The following is an 18,029-nucleotide window of genomic DNA, read 5'->3' on the forward strand; positions in this document are numbered from 1 at the left end:
GTGGGAGCTGAGGGGGAGATAGATAGAAAGAGAGAGTGGGAGCTGAGGGGGAGATAGATAGAAAGAGAGAGTGGGAGCTGAGGGGGAGATAGATAGAAAGAGAGAGTGGGAGCTGAGGGGGAGATAGATAGAAAGAGAGAGTGGGAGCTGAGGGGGAGATAGATAGAAAGAGAGAGTGGGAGCTGAGGGGGAGATAGATAGAAAGAGAGAGTGGGAGCTGAGGGGGAGATAGATAGAAAGAGAGAGTGGGAGCTGAGGGGGAGATAGATAGAAAGAGAGAGTGGGAGCTGAGGGGGAGATAGATAGAAAGAGAGAGTGGGAGCTGAGGGGGAGATAGATAGAAAGAGAGAGTGGGAGCTGAGGGGGAGATAGATAGATAGATAGATAGATAGATAGATAGATAGATAGATAGATAGATAGAGAGACTGGGAGCTGAGGGGGAGATAGATAGAAAGAGAGAGTGGGAGCTGAGGGGGAGATAGATAGAAAGAGAGAGTGGGAGCTGAGGGGGAGATAGATAGAAAGAGAGAGTGGGAGCTGAGGGGGAGATAGATAGAAAGAGAGAGTGGGAGCTGAGGGGGAGATAGATAGAAAGAGAGAGTGGGAGCTGAGGGGGAGATAGATAGAAAGAGAGAGTGGGAGCTGAGGGGGAGATAGATAGAAAGAGAGAGTGGGAGCTGAGGGGGAGATAGATAGAAAGAGAGAGTGGGAGCTGAGGGGGAGATAGATAGAAAGAGAGAGTGGGAGCTGAGGGGGAGATAGATAGAAAGAGAGAGTGGGAGCTGAGGGGGAGATAGATAGAAAGAGAGAGTGGGAGCTGAGGGGGAGATAGATAGAAAGAGAGAGTGGGAGCTGAGGGGGAGATAGATAGAGAGCGTGGGAGCTGAGGGGGAGATAGATAGATAGATAGATAGATAGATAGATAGATAGATAGATAGATAGATAGATAGAGAGACTGGGAGCTGAGGGGGAGATAGATAGAGAGAGAGAGTGGGGGGCCAACGGACTGACAAAGAGATGCTGAACAGCACTTGCCACCTTTACAACTCGTTTGTTTTACCTACCTGCCACTGTGGCGTGGACAATCATGCTGCTGCTGCACATGGAAATTGATTCCCTCTCATGGACATGATCATGTCAGGGGACATGGAGAAGTACTATTGACCCCTTCTCCCACCTCTAGCTGTGGAGTCCCAAACAGGCAGCATGAGGGAGTATGGGGGAGGAGCTGGCCTCCGGCTGGCCAATTCCCATCCACACAGGCTGTATTACTGACTCTGGGGGGAGGAGCTGAGAACGCGGCTCCTCCTCCCCCTCCTGTCCGGAACCCGAACACTACAGCAGTAGGTGGCCACATTACCGCGGACTCTGGGGCACTGGCAGCGGGCAGCGCAGCGATGGCAGCAACGCTGCCCGCTGCCAGTGCCCCAGAGTCCGCGGCCCTGAACACTGGCGCTGTCTGAGAAAGTCGGCGATGGGCGGCTCTCGGTGGGGGGGCAGGATCTCCGCTGCAGCGCCCTGCATATAATCGGCTGTACAATCCAGCAGGGAGGGGGGACGATTATTGGCCGCTGCTGGCATAAAATCGGGGGCAGGGTGTGTGTTACTCGTATCTGCGTGCCAGCCCAAGAATGGGGAGTGGTTTGGTGCCGGGCAGCCAGTTCGGCCCTGCCCACTGCCCAATCACATCTGTGTTAGTGACAGGGGCGTGCTTTCGTATGGGCTGAAAGCACGCCCCTGTCGCAGAGGCACTTCTATGGGTGCCGCTTATGTGGCTTTTTTTAATGGGCTTCTACTGCCGCTTCTACTGCCCGGTGTTTGGCCCCGCCCCCCATTTCCGGACCTTTTATATTGACAGCAGGAGGCATCGAAAACGGTGCCTCCGAACATGTTTAAAACTTTTTTTTACATGCTTTAAATAATATAAAGAATAACACATACATATGACACAGAACCTGTGTCATAACGTATCTTCTTTGTAATTTGAATGATTAGGGACAGGGGAGGCACTGCCTCCCCTGCCTCCCCTGACTGCACGTCCCTGCACTGTACAGCCCCCTCTCCCCTATATAATAATACCACATATCAGTGTGTGCCGGGGGCTGTGTTATTCCCCCTCATATATCACTGTACAGTCCCCTCTCCCCTATATAATAATACCACATATCAGTGTGTGCCGGGGGCTGTGTTATCCCCCATCATATATCACTGTACAGTCCCCTCTCCTCTATATAATAATACCACATATCAGTGTGTGCTTGGAGCTGTGTTATTCCCCTCATATATCACTGTACAGTCCCCTCTCCCCTATATAATAATATCTGACAATTAAACATAGTTACCTTGACACCTTTGAAATGGCTCCTGGGTGATCTCCCTGTGGCCCCGCCCTTTCTGCAGTGTCACGTGTTAGGAATTAGTCTATGAGACAATTAAAACATGGCTGCCTCTCTTCTTCCTCTAGAGTTAAATTTGTGATCAGTCAATAAAATCATTTAAGACCAGTCGATGACTGCAGCCCTACAGACGGTGGGTGGGCTGCTCGACGCCTATACCCGATCTACACGGACACTGATGTTGCGACGGGCATTGAAAACGCACTTCCGGTGTGTGGTACGCACAGGCCGGAGGTTAGGTGAAACGCAAAGATCGGTAGTAAGCGGGACCGCACAGGCCGGAAATAGTGTATGATTGGCACGGGCTGCACTCCCTGTGTCCGGCCCCTCCCCTCCTATCCCCACCCCCTCCCACTCAAGCATCGCCCTTTGTTATGTTGATTACCTGTCATGTCCTCAGTGCCGGAGGCCGGCGGCCATTTTCTTGTATATCGGTCCTTCTTTAATAATGTACTTGGCCGTGTAGTGACGTAAGCGGCGGCCATTTTCCCCTGGCCTGACTCCGCCTTCCTCTATCATTTCCACAAGGCAGCGGGAGCAGAGAGCTGCTATTGCTGTGTCTGGCAGCAGGTAAGGCCGTTGTTGTTATTATTATTATTATCATCATCATCATCATTGTTATTATTATTTTATAGGCTGAGCAGCTCTGGTGTCCGGTTGCCGTACTACAGGCGGAGCAGCCTCTGATTCCTTGTTATAGTGCAGCTGGAGCAGACTCTGGTGCTACGTTATCACTGTACAGGTAGATGACACACTAGTGTCCTATTAATTTAATACAGATAGTGCAGACCCCGCTGGTACTGTAATACGGGTGGCGCAGACTCCGCTGTTACTGTAATACAGGTGGCGCAGACCCTGCTGTTACTGTAATACAGGCAGGGCCGGATTGGGACCAAAAATAGACCCTGGCATTTTTGAAGCACACAGGCCCACCTCGGTGTCAGCATCTGACTCCTCCCCTTACTATTCCTGACTCCTCCTACTTATTAGTCTATGCTCTTACAAATATAATTAATATTATAACAACATAGAAGTGTACATCATTCTGTATTAAAATACACACAACCATTGGTTGAAGTGGAAATGTTGAAAAATAAAGGTTGTAACTAAGCGTGCGCACTCCAGAAAAGTGGGCGTGGACACGCACGTGCCCCATTCACTAGAATGAGAGCGTCTGTGTGCACTCCCGGCGTGGGTTAAGCGGCAACCAATCAGACAGGGAGTGCCTCATAGAGGTACTGTGTGCGCGCCAAAAAAATGGGTGTGGCCAATTAAAATGGGACGTGATACACAGACATATGCCCTCAATAGTGCAGTGCCAGATCCACAATTGCCCCCACAGTGCCAGGTATACAAATGCCCCCACAGTGCCAGATCTCGTCGTTACTGTAATACAGGTGGCGCAGACCCCGCTGTTACTGTAATACGGGTGGCGCAGACCCCGCCGTTACTGTAATACGGGTGGCGCAGACCCCGCCGGTACTGTAATACGGGTGGCGCAGACCCCGCCGGTACTGTAATACGGGTGGCGCAGACCCCGCCGGTACTGTAATACAGGTGGCGCAGACCCCGCTGGTACTGTAATACAGGTGGCGCAGACCCCGCTGGTACTGTAATACAGGTGGCGCAGACCCCGCTGGTACTGTAATACAGGTGGCGCAGACCCCGCTGGTACTGTAATACAGGTGGCGCAGACCCCGCTGGTACTGTAATACGGGTGGCGCAGACCCCGCTGTTACTGTAATACGGGTGGCGCAGACCCCGCTGTTACTGTAATACAGGTGGCGCAGACCCCGCTGTTACTGTAATACAGGTGGCGCAGACCCCGCTGGTACTGTAATACGGGTGGCGCAGACCCCGCTGTTACTGTAATACGGGTGGCGCAGACCCCGCTGTTACTGTAATACAGGTGGCGCAGACCCCGCTGGTACTGTAATACAGGTGGCGCAGACCCCGCTGTTACTGTAATACAGGTGGCACAGACCCCGCTGTTACTGTAATACGGGTGGCGCAGACCCCGCTGTTACTGTAATACAGGTGGCGCAGACCCCGCTGGTACTGTAATACAGGTGGCGCAGACCCCGCTGGTACTGTAATACAGGTGGCGCAGACCCCGCTGGTACTGTAATACAGGTGGCGCAGACCCCGCTGTTACTGTAATACAGGTGGCGCAGACCCCGCTGGTACTGTAATACAGGTGGCGCAGACCCCGCTGTTACTGTAATACAGGTGGCGCAGACTCCGCTGTTACTGTAATACAGGTGGTGCAGACTCCGCTGTTACTGTAATACAGGTGGTGCAGACCCCGCTGTTACTATAATACAGGTGGCGCAGACTCCGCTGTTACTGTAATACAGGTGGTGCAGACCCCGCTGTTACTATAATACAGGTGGCGCAGACTCCACGGTTACTATAATACAGGTGGCGCAGACCCCGCTGTTACTATAATACAGGTGGTGCAGACCCCGCTGTTACTGTAATACAGGTGGCGCAGACTCCGCTGTTACTGTAATACAGGTGGTGCAGACCCCGCTGTTACTGTAATACAGGTGGTGCAGACCCCGCTGTTACTGTAATACAGGTGGTGCAGACCCCGCTGTTACTGTAATACGGGTGGCGCAGACCCCGCTGTTACTGTAATACGGGTGGCGCAGAACCCGCTGTTACTGTAATACGGGTGGCGCAGACCCCGCTGTTACTATAATACAGGTGGCGCAGACTCCACGGTTACTATAATACAGGTGGCGCAGACCCCGCTGTTACTATAATACAGGTGGTGCAGACCCCGCTGTTACTGTAATACAGGTGGCGCAGACTCCGCTGTTACTGTAATACAGGTGGTGCAGACCCCGCTGTTACTGTAATACAGGTGGTGCAGACCCCGCTGTTACTGTAATACGGGTGGCGCAGACCCCGCTGTTACTGTAATACGGGTGGCGCAGAACCCGCTGTTACTGTAATACGGGTGGCGCAGACCCCGCTGGTACTGTAATACGGGTGGCGCAGACCCCGCTGTTACTGTAATACGGGTGGCGCAGACCCCGCTGTTACTGTAATACAGGTGGCGCAGACCCCGCTGTTACTGTAATACGGGTGGCGCAGACCCCGCTGGTACTGTAATACGGGTGGCGCAGACCCCGCTGGTACTGTAATACGGGTGGCGCAGACCCCGCCGGTACTGTAATACAGGTGGCGCAGACTGTGGGACAGGCCGGCAGTGTAAACCAGAGGCAGAGATGATGCTGTCTGATCGGCGGTGAGCTCTGATTGTGGCAGCCGGCCTGACAGAGTGGTGACGGGCGGCCATTGAGGGGGTAATGGGACTGGGCCAGCAGGGGCTGACACAACGCTACTATCCGCCCATGACTATAATACAGGTGGCACAGTCTCCACTGTTACTGTAATACAGGTGATGTAATGTCGATTCTGTTGTTAATATTATATGGCAAATACCACTGACTTCTCACAAAATCTCCTGAACCATAAGGACTAGGAACTTGAAATTTGGACAGTAGCTTACTTTTGAGACATAGGCACCCACTAAGAAGCGATTTTTCAAAATTCCACCTACAAAGGGATAAAAGTGGTGAGATAATTCCCCACTCACAGAGGAGAGTTAAGACAGCCCACCCAGCCGGGGCTATAAAGAATGCATGGTGCAGGCGATACCAAGTCGCAGAGAGGCGGGGGACACAATGCTCTGTTCCTTGACTTCCAGGGGCAGTTGCAGAGCAGTCCATTATTCAAATAGGGGAGCCACATCAACTGCCACCCCTAAACACTGTCAGACATCGCTGATTGTGGCTCCCCTATTTGAATAATGGACTGCTCTAAAACTGCCACCGGCAAGGAAGTGCAGCCTTTTCAAGAGATTTTGTGATGAGTCAGTGGTATTTACCTTTTATACATATAGATTTCAGCGATAAGTACTTAACCAACCTGTTTCCAGTCAGGAGAGGATAGTGTTTCAGTTATCAGTGGTTAACCTGTCACTTTAACTAAACATTGGCAAACCTCTCAGAGAGCAATAGGAGGAAATGAGACATAGATATTTTGACTCTTAAAAGCATTAAAGGAAAGCTTGGTAGTCAGCAACTGCTTATCTGCTGTGTAAAGGCTACCGACGGCTCTCCCACTGACCTTAAGTGTAGTGCGAAAATCTTTCCCTTTTTACCTCAAAGGAGCAGCTCTAAGGAGAGCGAGAAGCTAAGCAAGGAGACATAGGGCCCTTTGGCATAGAGTCAGCCTATCCTGCAAACCTTACATATTTACCATACAAAAAGGAAGAAAAAAAGAAGAGAGACTATTACTGACTCTGGGAGCACCACCAACCTAACATAATTGTTAGATACCTTCTTCAAAGATCTTTAAGCTCAGTATTGTTGGTTATTTCTGAACAGTTTTCTACAATTTTGTATAAACCTATGTTCTTCATTACGATCATTCTCCTGTGCGGAACCAATACCAAATCTCCCTGTTAATATTTACCATACAGCAGGCAGAACTTGGCCTGTTGTCCCAGCATTTACAGCACTGAGCAGGGCAGCATCAGAGGCGGGATGGGGCAGAGATGGAGGCGGATTATTCTCCTCAGCACCAGCCTTTTGACAGCATCAATCTGGGGGAAGCCCAGAGGTGCGGCCTAAGAGGGATTGGTATCATTCTTTAAATTCCGTAGCAAAGCACGCGTATTCATCTAGTATATGTATAGATATTATATATATATATATATTATCTATATATATCTATATATCTATATCTCTACGAATACGAATGAGGTGGCACTCCCAGGTAAGTCCAAAAGTTTGTGTATTACAAGATCAACATATTCATCAGGTGTGTCAATGTTTCAAAGCCTGCAGGCTTTTTCGTCAGGACGTATACCAAAGTGCACACAGGAGAAACACACAGATTGAGTATCAACGGTGAGTATGCGTGTCATCTATTTCAGGTGCTGTAGTGGGGCTCTGTGTATGTTTCCCTGCAATTCCGGTGCCGTTATGGAGCTACAGTAAGTTAGCTATCTTTTCTGTGTACCAGAATGAAGCCCTGGGTATGTTACCCAGCCATACCAGGTGTCAGAATGGAGATCTGATAACCTTTCCCAGCCATACCAGGTGTCAGAATGGAGATCTGATAACCTTAACCAGCCATACTAGGTGTCCGAATGGAGATCTGATAACCTTAACCAGCCATACCAGGTGTCAGAATGGAGATCTGATAACCTTTCCCAGCCATACCAGGTGTCCGAATGGAGATCTGATAACCTTAACCAGCCATACTAGGTGTCCGAATGGAGATCTGATAACCTTAACCAGCCATACCAGGTGTCAGAATGGAGATCTGATAACCTTTCCCAGCCATACCAGGTGTCCGAATGGAGATCTGATAACCTTAACCAGCCATACCAGGTGTCCGAATGGAGATCTGATAACCTTAACCAGCCATACCAGGTGTCAGAATGGAGATCTGATAACCTTTCCCAGCCATACCAGGTGTCCGAATGGAGATCTGATAACCTTAACCAGCCATACCAGGTGTCCGAATGGAGATCTGATAACCTTAACCAGCCATACCAAGTGTCCGAATGGAGATCTGATAACCTTAACCAGCCATACCAGGTGTCCGAATGGAGATCTGATAACCTTAACCAGCCATACCAGGTGTCAGAATGGAGATCTGATAACCTTAACCAGCCATATCAGGTGTCAGAATGGAGATCTAATTACTTGAGCCAGCCATACCAGGTGTTGGAAAGGAGATCTGATAACCTTAACCAGTCATTGTGGGTGGCTGATGAAGCTCTGAGCTCATTATACAACTGTTAGGAGTTCTGGAATAAAGTATTGTCGCCAGCCATTCCTGGTACCAGAATAGGGTTGCGAGAACCTTGGCCATTCCTTCCAACTGCACCATTCAGTCTCCTATTACCTCAGGCATCCAATCTGGGTGCTGAAATGGGACTGCTAAGTATCTAAGTAGTAGTAGTACTGTCTATTCTAGTTGTCTGAATGGGGTATGGGTCGTTGGATAGACACAACTTAGGTCAACAGTCATTAGATCGACCATGGAAGGTCGACAGGGACAATAGGTCAACATGGTCAGTAGGTGGACAGGTCAAAAGGTCGACATGGGTTATTTCACTTTTTTGGCGTCTTTTTCTTCGTAATGTGACGGGGAACCCCACTTAGTGCACCGTGTCCCCTCGCATGGCTCGCCATGCTTCGGGCAAGGTTACCGTTCCAATTGCAGTCTACCTGGATCGTTAAGTATGAAAAAAGAAAGAAAAAAAAGTCATGTCGACCTTTTGACCTGTCCACCTAATGCATGCCGACCTTTAGTGGTCGACCTAATGACTGCCGACCTAAGCTGTGTCGACCTAACGACCGTATCCCATCTGAATGGGATGCGGCTAATATACCGGCAGCTGGCATCGTAAGTATCGCGGCTGGGTTAGGGCCGGAGGTTGGAGATTAGGTGCCACCTTGGAGGGAGGAAAAGGGTTAGGGTTAGGCATCGGGGAGGTGGAGATTAGGGTTAGCCACCACTGGGGCGAGGATAAGAGTAGGCACTAGGGGGGAGGTTAGAGTGTAGGGGAGAGGGGTTAATATACTCACCATACTCCTGTAGGGATTTCAAAGATCGGGAAGCCGGCGTCAGTGATGTGACTGCCGGCATCCCGCCTGCCAGGCAAACATACTGAACGTGTCTGAACAGGTGTTAGGTTTCTAGTTTCATCTCTTTGAGCTCTCGGGATTGGTGTCTCAGTACTTTGGGTGTTAACTAGAGCTTTGTGGCCCCACAGTGACATTTTGAAGGAACCCCTGCAGAACACACCTACAAAGTGTTTTGACCTTTGGCAGTATTGTTTGGTATGGCAACTGCACTGCAACTGAGCGGGGTGCATTACAGGCCATGGTAAGGACAGCAAGTAATATCATTGGAGTCCAGTTGCCAACCATTCATGAGCTTTACTAGTCAAGGGTTCTCAGAATCCAAGTGACTTTCTCACACATAAGACTAACTACCACTCCTATCGTCAGGCCCTGGACACTGCCAAACAAACATATTTCCAATCTCTCATCTCTTATTATGCCACCAACCCCAAATGACTTTTTAATACATTTAAATCACTTCTTTACCCTCCCTCACCTCCCCCACTAGCTACTATCAGTGCACAAGAACTTGCTTCCTACTTCAAGGATAAGATTGATAAAATCCGAGATGAAAAATGGTATGCTCTAACTCAGCCAGTGACCTGCTCAAATCCCTATCTGAACCCTCTGGCACTTTCTCTTCATTTGATCCCACAAGTGAAGATGAAGTATCAACACTCTCTTCATCCTCCTACTCCACTACCTCTCCTCTTGATCCTGTACCCTCACAGGTCAGCAAAAGTTTGTCTCCTGTGCTTATCCCAACCTTAACTAAAATCTGTAATCTCTCTCTCTCTACTGGCATCTTTCCATCTCTGTTTAAACATTCTGAAAAAACACAACTCTGACCCAAACACACTCTCTAACTACCGTCCCAATTCTCAGCTACCATGTCCCTCCAAGCTACTTGAGAGACTTGCCTACACTCGCCTTACACACTTTCTTAACTCCCACAACTTACTGGACCCACTTCAGTCAGGCTTTCGTGCCCAACACTCCACGGAGACGGCACTGACCAAAGTAGTGAATGATCTGGTCACTGCTAGATCAAAAGGCCATTACACACTACATATTCTTCTAGCTCTCTCGGCTGCTTTTGACACTGTTGACCACTCTCTTCTCATACAAACACTAGAGTCCCTAGGTCTTCAGGACACAGCCCTTACTTAGTTCTCATCCTACCGATCTAATCGATCTTTCAGTGTTCACTTCTCTGATTCTACCTCCTCTTCTCTACCTCTATCAGTTGGAGTACCGCAAGGCTCAGTCTTAGGTCCTCTGCTTTTCTCAATCTATACCTCCTCTCTTTGTAAACTAATCAGCTCCTTCAGATTTCAGTATCATTTGTACGCTGATGATACTCAAATCTACCTATCCTCCCCAGATTTATCACCATCTGTATTGGCTCGTGTCACTGAATACCTGTCTACCATTTCATCTTGGATGTCATCTCGCCATCTCGAACTCAACATTTCCAAAACAGAATTAATTATTTTCCCACTAGCTAAGGGTAGTTACCAACCTGATATTGCCATAACTGTTGACAATGCAACTATCCACCCTACCCCACAAGCTCGCTGCCTAGGTGTCATCCTTGACTCTGAACTGTCGTTTGTTCCACACATTCAATCTGTCTCTAAATCATGTTACATGCACCTTAAAAACATATCCAAAATACTCCCTTTTCTCTATCGTCCTAGTGGATGCTGGGGTTCCTGAAAGGACCATGGGGAATAGCGGCTCCGCAGGAGACAGGGCACAAAAAGTAAAGCTTTTCCGATCAGGTGGTGTGCACTGGCTCCTCCCCCTATGACCCTCCTCCAGACTCCAGTTAGATTTTTGTGCCCGGCCGAGAAGGGTGCAATCTAGGTGGCTCTCCTAAAGAGCTGCTTAGAGAAAGTTTAGCTAGGTTTTTTATGTTACAGTGATTCCTGCTGGCAACAGGATCACTGCAGCGAGGGACTGAGGGGAGAAGGAGTCAACTCACCTGCGTGCAGGATGGATTGGTTTCTTGGCTACTGGACATCAAGCTCCAGAGGGACGATCACAGGTACAGCCTGGATGGTCACCGGAGCCGCGCCGCCGGCCCCCTTGCAGATGCTGAAGACAGAAGAGGTCCAGAATCGGCGGCTGAAGACTCCTGCAGTCTTCTAAAGGTAGCGCACAGCACTGCAGCTGTGCGCCATTTTCCTCTCAGCACACTTCACACGGCAGTCACTGAGGGTGCAGGGCGCTGGGAGGGGGGCGCCCTGGGAGGCAAAATGAGTACCTATAAAGGCTAAAAATACCTCACATATAGCCCTAGAGGCTATATGGAGATATTTAACCCCTGCCTGATTTCTCAAAATAGCGGGAGACGAGCCCGCCGGAAAAGGGGCGGGGCCTATCTCCTCAGCACACGGCGCCATTTCCTCTCACAGCTCCGCTGGTCAGGACGGCTCCCAGGTCTCTCCCCTGCACTGCACTACAGAAACAGGGTAAAACAGAGAGGGGGGGCAAATTTATGGCGATATTTTTATATAACAAAGCAGCTATAGGGGAGCACTTATTATAAGGCTATCCCTGATATATATATAGCGCTTTTGGTGTGTGCTGGCAAACTCTCCCTCTGTCTCCCCAAAGGGCTAGTGGGTCCTGTCTTCATTAGGAGCATTCCCTGTGTGTCTGCTGTGTGTCGGTACGTGTGTGTCGACATGTATGAGGACGATATTGGTGTGGAGGCGGAGCAATTGCCAAATATGGGGATGTCACCTCCTAGGGGGTCGACACCAGAATGGATGCCTTTATTTATGGAACTACGGGATAGTGTCAACACGCTAAAGCAGTCGTTTGACGACATGAGACGGCCGGACAATCAATTAGTGCCTGTCCAGGCGACTCAAACACCGTCAGGGGCTGTGAAACGCCCTTTGCCTCAGTCGGTCGACACAGACCCAGACACAGGCGATGACTCCAGTGGTGACGGTGACGAATCAACCGTATTTTCCAGTAGGGCCACACGTTATATGATTTTGGCAATGAAGGAGGCGTTACATTTAGCTGATACTACAGGTACCACTAAACAGGGTATTATGTGGGGTATGAAAAAACTACCTATAGTTTTTCCTGAATCAGAAGAACTAAATGACGTGTGTAATGAAGCGTGGGTTGCCCCTGATAAAAAGCTGATAATTTCAAAGAAATTATTGGCATTATACCCTTTCCCGCCAGAGGTTAGGGAGCGCTGGGAAACACCTCCTAGGGTGGACAAGGCGCTAACACGCTTATCTAAACAAGTGGCGTTACCCTCTCCTGAGACGGCCGCACTTAAAGATCCATCAGATAGGAGGATGGAAAATATCCAAAAAAGTATATACACACATGCAGGTGTTATACTACGACCAGCTGTAGCAACTGCCTGGATGGGCAGTGCGGGGGTAGTTTGGTCAGAATCCCTGATTGAAAATATTGATACCCTGGACAGGGACAATATTTTACTGTCGTTAGAACAAATAAAGGATGCATTTCTTTATATGCGTGATGCACAGAGGGATATATGCACACTGGCATCACGGGTAAGTGCTATGTCCATTTCGGCCAGAAGAGCTTTATGGACGCGACAGTGGACAGGCGATGCGGATTCAAAACGGCATATGGAAGTTTTGCCGTATAAGGGGGAGGAGTTATTTGGAGTCGGTCTATCAGATTTGGTGGCCACGGCTACAGCCGGGAAATCCACCTTTCTACCTCAAGTCACTCCCCAACAGAAAAAGGCACCGACTTTTCAACCGCAGCCCTTTCGTTCCTTTAAAAATAAGAGAGCAAAGGGCTATTCATATTTGCCACGAGGCAAAGGTCGAGGGAAGAGACAGCAACACGCAGCTCCTTCCCAGGATCAGAAGCCCTCCCCGGCTTCTACAAAAGCCTCAGCATGACGCTGGGGCTTCTCAAGCGGACTCGGGGACGGTGGGCGGTCGTCTCAAAAATTACAGCGCGCAGTGGGCTCACTCGCAAGTAGATCCCTGGATCCTGCAGATAATATCTCAGGGATACAGGTTGGAATTAGAGACAGATCCACCTCGCCGTTTCCTGAGGTCTGCTTTACCAACGTCCCCCTCCGAAAGGGAGACGGTGTTGGAAGCCATTCACAAGCTGTACTCTCAGCAGGTGATAGTCAAGGTACCTCTTCTGCAACAAGGGAAGGGGTATTATTCCACTCTTTTTGTGGTACCGAAGCCGGATGGCTCGGTAAGGCCTATTCTAAATCTGAAGTCCTTGAACCTGTACATAAAGAAGTTCAAGTTCAAAATGGAGTCACGCAGAGCAGTGATAGCGAACCTGGAAGAGGGGGACTTTATGGTATCCTTGGACATCAAGGATGCGTATCTCCACGTTCCAATTTACCCCTCACACCAGGGGTACCTCAGGTTCGTTGTACAAAACTGTCACTATCAGTTTCAGACGCTGCCGTTCGGATTGTCCACGGCACCTCGGATCTTTACAAAGGTAATGGCCGAGATGATGATTCTTCTTCGAAGAAAAGGCGTATTAATTATCCCATACTTGGACGATCTCCTAATAAGGGCGAGGTCCAGAGAACAGCTAGAGATGGGATTAGCACTGTCTCAAGAAGTGCTAAAACAGCACGGGTGGATTCTGAATATTCCAAAATCCCAGTTAATGCCGACAACTCGTCTGCTGTTCCTAGGGATGATTCTGGACACGGTTCAGAAAAAGGTTTTTCTCCCGGAGGAAAAAGCCAAGGAGTTATCCGAGCTTGTCAGGAACCTCCTAAAACCAGGAAAGGTGTCTGTACATCAATGCACAAGAGTCCTGGGAAAAATGGTGGCTTCTTACGAAGCGATTCCATTCGGCAGATTCCACGCAAGAATTTTCCAAAGGGATCTGTTGGACAAATGGTCAGAGTCGCATCTTCAGATGCACCTACGGATAACCCTGTCTCCAAGGACAAGGGTGTCTCTTCTGTGGTGGTTGCAGAGTGCTCATCTATTGGAGGGCCGCAGATTCGGCATACAGGATTGGATCCTGGTGACCACGGACGCCAGCCTGAGAGGCTGGGGAGCAGTCACACAAGGAAGAAACTTCCAGGGAGTATGGACGAGCCTGGAAACGTCTCTTCACATAAACATTCTGGAACTAAGAGCAATATACAATGCTCTAAACCAGGCAGAACCTCTGCTTCAGGGAAAACCGGTATTGATCCAGTCGGACAACATCACGGCAGTCGCCCATGTGAACAGACAGGGCGGCACAAGAAGCAGGAGGGCAATGGCAGAAGCTGCAAGGATTCTTCGCTGGGCAGAGAATCATGTGATAGCACTGTCAGCAGTGTTCATCCCGGGAGTGGACAACTGGGAAGCAGACTTCCTCAGCAGACACGATCTTCACCCGGGAGAGTGGGGACTTCATCCAGAAGTCTTCCACATGCTGGTAACCCGTTGGGAAAGACCAATGGTGGACATGATGGCGTCTCGCCTCAACAAAAAACTGGACAGGTATTGCGCCAGGTCAAGAGATCCGCAGGCAATAGCTGTGGACGCGCTGGTAACGCCTTGGGTGTACCAGTCGGTGTATGTGTTTCCTCCTCTGCCTCTCATACCAAAAGTATTGAGAATTATACGGCAAAGAGGCGTAAGAACGATACTAGTGGTTCCGGATTGGCCAAGGAGGACTTGGTACCCGGAACTTCAAGAGATGATCACGGAAGATCCGTGGCCTCTACCTCTAAGGAGGGACTTGCTTCAGCAGGGTCCCTGTCTGTTTCAAGACTTACCGCGGCTGCGTTTGACGGCATGGCGGTTGAACGCCGGATCCTAAAGGAAAGAGGCATGCCGGAAGAAGTCATTCCTACTTTGATTAAAGCAAGGAAGGAAGTAACCGTGCAACATTATCACCGAATTTGGCGAAAATATGTTGCGTGGTGCGAAGATCGGAGTGCTCCGACGGAGGAATTTCAACTGGGTCGATTCCTACATTTCCTGCAATCAGGATTGTCAATGGGTCTCAAATTGGGATCTATTAAGGTTCAAATTTCGGCCCTGTCGATTTTCTTTCAAAAAGAATTGGCTTCAGTCCCTGAAGTCCAGACCTTTGTTAAGGGAGTGCTGCATATACAGCCTCCTGTGGTGCCTCCAGTGGCACCGTGGGATCTAAATGTGGTTTTGGACTTCCTAAAATCTCATTGGTTTGAACCACTAAAAAAGGTGGATTTGAAATGTCTCACATGGAAAGTGACCATGCTTCTAGCCCTGGCTTCTGCCAGGAGAGTGTCAGAATTGGCAGCTTTATCTTACAAAAGCCCATATCTGATTTTCCATTCGGACAGGGCAGAACTGCGGACTCGTCCGCATTTTCTCCCTAAGGTGGTGTCAGCATTTCATCTGAACCAGCCTATTGTAGTGCCTGCGGCTACAAGTGACTTGGAGGACTCCAAGTTACTGGACGTTGTCAGAGCATTAAAAATATATATTGCAAGGACAGCTGGAGTCAGAAAATCTGACTCGTTGTTTATATTGTATGCACCCAACAAGATGGGTGCTCCTGCGTCTAAGCAGACGATTGCTCGTTGGATCTGTAGCACAATCCAACTTGCACATTCTGTGGCAGGCTTGCCACAGCCTAAATCTGTAAAGGCCCACTCCACAAGGAAGGTGGGCTCATCTTGGGCGGCTGCCCGAGGGGTCTCGGCATTACAACTTTGCCGAGCAGCTACGTGGTCAGGGGAGAACACGTTTGTAAAATTTTACAAATTTGATACTCTGGCTAAGGAGGACCTGGAGTTCTCTCATTCGGTGCTGCAGAGTCATCCGCACTCTCCCGCCCGTTTGGGAGCTTTGGTATAATCCCCATGGTCCTTTCAGGAACCCCAGCATCCACTAGGACGATAGAGAAAATAAGATTTTACTTACCGATAAATCTATTTCTCGGAGTCCGTAGTGGATGCTGGGCGCCCATCCCAAGTGCGGATTATCTGCATAAGTTGTACATAGTTATTGTTAACTAATTCGGGTTATTGTTAAAGGAAGCCATCTTTCAGAGGCTCCGCTGTTCTCATACTGTTAACTGGGTTTAGATCACAAGTTGTACGGTGTGATTGGTGTGGCTGGTATGAGTCTTACCCGGGATTCAAAATCCTCCCTTATTGTGTACGCTCGTCCGGGCACAGTACCTAACTGGAGTCTGGAGGAGGGTCATAGGGGGAGGAGCCAGTGCACACCACCTGATCGGAAAAGCTTTACTTTTTGTGCCCTGTCTCCTGCGGAGCCGCTATTCCCCATGGTCCTTTCAGGAACCCCAGCATCCACTACGGACTCCGAGAAATAGATTTATCGGTAAGTAAAATCTTATTATCTTACACAAGACACTGCAAAAACTCTAATCCATGCACTCATCATCTCCCGCATTGATTATTGTAATAGTCTCCTTACTGGTCTTCCCAAACATAGGCTCTCACCACTTCAATCCATTTTAAATGCAGCTGCGAGGCTAATCTTCCTCGCCAGACGTTCTTCGTCTGCTGATCCGCTCTGTCAGTCCCTCCATTGGTTACCGGTATTCTACTGTGTCAAATATAAAATACTTTTACTTACATACAAGGCTGTTACCCAAACTGCACCATCATACATCTCCTCGCTCATCTCAAAATATCTACCTACCAGACCTCTCCGCTCTGCACAAGATCTGCGTCTCTCATCCACATGTATTACCTGTTCCCACTCAAAATTACAGGACTTTACCCGGGCTTCACCCACTCTGTGGAATGCTCTACCACACACAATAAGACTCTCCTCTAGTCTCCAAACCTTTAAACGTTCCCTGAAAACTCATCTCTTCAGACAAGCCTACCAAATTCCTGACCCACACACATAACCATCAATGCTTCCCTATCCAGTTACATTCCCTCTGCACAGTCCCCATAACCTCACATTTGGTCTTCCAACATTGCTGGGTGATCATATCATACAACCCACTAAGAACCTAGCAATCTGGGGAAACATTATGTAACAGGTTGCATCTATCCTTGTGTATCAATACCTATTTCCCTATAGATTGTAAGCTTGCGAGCAGGGCCTTCCTACCTCTATGTCTGTCTTTGCCCTGTTTTGTTCTATAACTGTTGTTCTAATTGTAAAGCGCAACGGAATATGGTGCGCAATATAAGAAACTGCTAATAAATAAATAAATAATAGGGTTCAAAAGAGTCTTGGGAATATTCTGTTGAAACCGAGCCACCCTTATTATGTGTATTTTGAAAAAACTCCCATCTCAGAAGAGGTTCAGAACACTGACCATACGCACGGGTCATCTGCATGATAGTTTCCTCCATCTGCGGTATGAATGTTGGATGATATAAATGTATTCTCTTAGTTTTATGTTGTAGGTGTGATTTATTTATTATGTCTGTCTTCTTCCATGGATTGCTGCTTCACTGTACTGGTGTGTTTTGTACAATGTCATTTGTATTCGGAATAGCATCAGCAGCCAAGGGGTCCACAACAACAACAACAAGTCATCTGTCACCTTGACCCCAACACTATAACACTGGGGGCAACATTGTCATGTCTAGGGAGAGGACTATAAACTCTCTAACCAAGTAAGGCACAAGCTAACTTTGGTAACCAAGTCAGTAATAGAGGGGTGCACCTGGGAGTGTCTGTGTAACCCCCTCTACACCCCCATATACACAGAGCAGGTCTGCTTCCTCAGGCAAATTGCATCAGGTATGTGTCCAGGACTCTTGGCCCTGAGAGGACACTTGGTGTAACCTTCAGCAATGCCACGTGAAGGCCACTGACTCTATGGCTCTGATAGTGGAGAACATTACTACACAACACTAAAATCATTAATTCTATTGGTAGGTCATTTAGTTTCCCTCTGAAATACACCTAGTGTGTCTTTTGGTGTTTCCTTGTGGTAGGAAATGTAGATTGTAAGCTCCACTGTGGTCGGGACAGATTTAATGACTAAATATTCCATA

The 18,029-nt window shown here is 48.8% G+C and overlaps 2 protein-coding genes across 6 annotated transcripts in view; one reads left to right on the forward strand and one right to left on the reverse strand.

Moving 5' to 3' along the window:
* Window positions 1-2,652, reverse strand: part of LOC134983965 (oocyte zinc finger protein XlCOF6.1-like) — a 237,030-nt gene extending 234,378 nt beyond the window's left edge. The window contains exon 1 of one of the 3 annotated variants that reach the window (XM_063949605.1): window positions 2,343-2,630. The gene's annotated coding sequence lies outside the window, so the exon portion shown is untranslated. Of the gene's footprint in view, window positions 1-2,342 lie in introns of all 3 variants that reach the window. The other 2 variants (XM_063949604.1, XM_063949606.1) reach the window with 2 other exon arrangements.
* Window positions 2,653-2,786: 134 nt separating this feature from the next.
* LOC134983978 (oocyte zinc finger protein XlCOF8.4-like) overlaps window positions 2,787-18,029 on the forward strand; it is a 34,469-nt gene continuing 19,226 nt past the window's right edge. The window contains exons 1-2 of one of the 3 annotated variants that reach the window (XM_063949630.1): window positions 2,789-2,966; window positions 3,032-3,138. The gene's annotated coding sequence lies outside the window, so the exon portion shown is untranslated. Of the gene's footprint in view, window positions 2,967-3,031; window positions 3,139-18,029 lie in introns of all 3 variants that reach the window. The other 2 variants (XM_063949631.1, XM_063949629.1) reach the window with 2 other exon arrangements.

Source organism: Pseudophryne corroboree (assembly GCF_028390025.1).
Source record: "Pseudophryne corroboree isolate aPseCor3 chromosome 3 unlocalized genomic scaffold, aPseCor3.hap2 SUPER_3_unloc_3, whole genome shotgun sequence".
Lineage (NCBI taxonomy): Eukaryota > Metazoa > Chordata > Amphibia > Anura > Myobatrachidae > Pseudophryne > Pseudophryne corroboree.